Genomic DNA, 2,441 nt, shown 5'->3' on the forward strand with positions numbered 1-2,441 from the left:
TGTGGCATAACATAATCAAAACTAAGATCCATTTCTTTCGGAGACAAACAATCAAGACCCACTATGAATTGAAAGTTTTCTCAGTAGCAGTTACTGTGATTGGAACTCGTGATAAATAAACAATATAAAATAATATTTGGGTTCAGGAGAATTTGTGGTGATGATATCTTGAGAAGAAGAGAGTAGATTAACTATTGTTGAAATGAAATTGTAAGGTGAAATTCTTGAATCAGAAAGGAGGAGAAATAATTGAGTGATAAACATGGGAGGGGAGAATTAAGAGATAGTGGTTGATTTGGAGTGAAAGAGTTATTTAAGCAGATAATTAATCAATAATAGTTTTAAGGGATGTGGGTATCTAATAGTATTTTCAAATAATATATTAATATATGGTATAAAATACTAAAAATGGTAATATATGTAATTGTTTAAAAGTAAAGATAATATTAGTATATATAGTGATGTATGTCTAATAAGGTAGTTTATCCTTAATAAAATTACGTTTTTTTACGATTTATTTATAATTGTAATTTATTTTTAGCTCTTTTAAAATTTAATGAAAAATTATGGTATTGATTGAATAAAAACACTGCACAGTCCCAGATTCAATGACCGAGCGTGGTTTAAATTACTAAGCAAAAGGGTAATTTGTCTCTTTCTAGTTGATGTACACTTGCTATCCAATGGGAGTGGTATTCATTACTCTTCCTTTTCCAAGTATAAAATAAAATATATTCTATAGGGCTCGTTTGGTGTGGGGATAAGCATAAATACTTTTGGGATAAAAAATAGTTCTAACATAAAATTTAGATGTCTTGTTTGGTTGAATGTTTGAGATAATTTATCTCACCATTTATAACATAGTGATGGGATAAGTTATCCCAGGATAGCTAACCTCATGATAGTTAATCCTGGGATAACTAGTTCCCAACCAAATAATTAGTACATATTATATGACTCTTATACTAAACTATTATCGCTATGGTAAATTGTTTCATCATTAATTAGATATTTCAATTTGAGTTTTGGATATAAACCTTTTTTTGTTGGGAGCGTCACCTTCAAATGGATTCTGATTCAGATTTAGTTGAGGTTCTAATGTTGATTTCAAATATCAAATGAAAAACTAAAAAAGACATATTATACGACTTATATTTAAAATATAGTTTATTTTTACGTGTGCATTTTAATAAATCAGTTAACATAAGTCAAGTAATATAAAACGAGAGACGGAGGAAGTATTTGATCTACTTTCCGTATAAAATTCAAAGGCTGATCGCTCAAATTTCGCTTTAGATTTTCAATTTGAATTTGGAGATTATGTGTCTAACATAAGTCAGGAAAAGGTAACTTTTATTTTCCAGTATGTTTGGCTACAACATGAACACAAGTACTACTTTTTTTTTCCCCACTGAACAATGTTTGTTCTTTTTTTTATTTTCCAACTCGTTCAATAATCATATTGAAGCTCAGATCAATCTGAATTCGTGTCGAAAAGTTTCATATTAAGAATTAAAACATTTCTTAACAAAATTAATTTGAACTCGAAATCTCTGATTAAAAATAGATTATTTATCATTTCACCACAATCATAGTTGATAGCGATGTTTGTTGTAACAATATATGAGTTGGGTGCTATCATTTCATTTTTAACTTTTACTTTCTGTACTACACATTCTTCTTCTAAAGGGGGTCTGGTCACACTCAAAACAATTATTATTATTATTATTATTTTTATTATTTTTTGTCGGGTTTTAGTTTCACTGGTAAATCATTGTGAAGGACATTCACTGAGCCCACTCAGGTCCATTTTTTAATTATTATTATTTTTGGCCACATTTTTTTGTTTTAAAAAAAGTCAAGGGAGTAGTTAGATCTTTAATGTTTTTTTTCTTTTAAAGCTTTCTGAAATTAATGTCTATTATTTTTGGACTCGATTTCAATTTATAAATCATATCTCACCTCGGCGATCAAGATGAAAATCATGCTCCTCTTCATTTTAATTTAAATTGTCAAGAAAATAAAATAAAATAAGAATTATATTAAAATGCAGTAAAATGTCTTTTAATTTTATAGTCTTAAATATGTCAAATAAAAAGTTAGAATAAAAGAATCGTCAAAAGAAAAAGAGACATTTTTTTATGAAGTGAATTAAGAAGGAAAATCCGACAAACAAATTGAAATAGATCAGAGGATAATATATTTATAAATTCAAACTATTTGGAGATGCATTAAAAATTGTGAAGAAAGAAAAAAATTATATAAGGAGTATTAGATTTCTAAATTTTAAAGTTTAAGTAATGTATCGCGGTAAGTTAATATTAGGTCATGAAATTATGAAATACTATGGAAAAGAAAATTTTATAAAAATGATTATTACTAATTCTGTATCTTTCAAATCAGATACCAAGAAGAAGGATCACATTTTATAACGTGTGGTT

Source organism: Solanum tuberosum, unplaced genomic scaffold (assembly GCF_000226075.1).
Source record: "Solanum tuberosum cultivar DM 1-3 516 R44 unplaced genomic scaffold, SolTub_3.0 scf00099, whole genome shotgun sequence".
Lineage (NCBI taxonomy): Eukaryota > Viridiplantae > Streptophyta > Magnoliopsida > Solanales > Solanaceae > Solanum > Solanum tuberosum.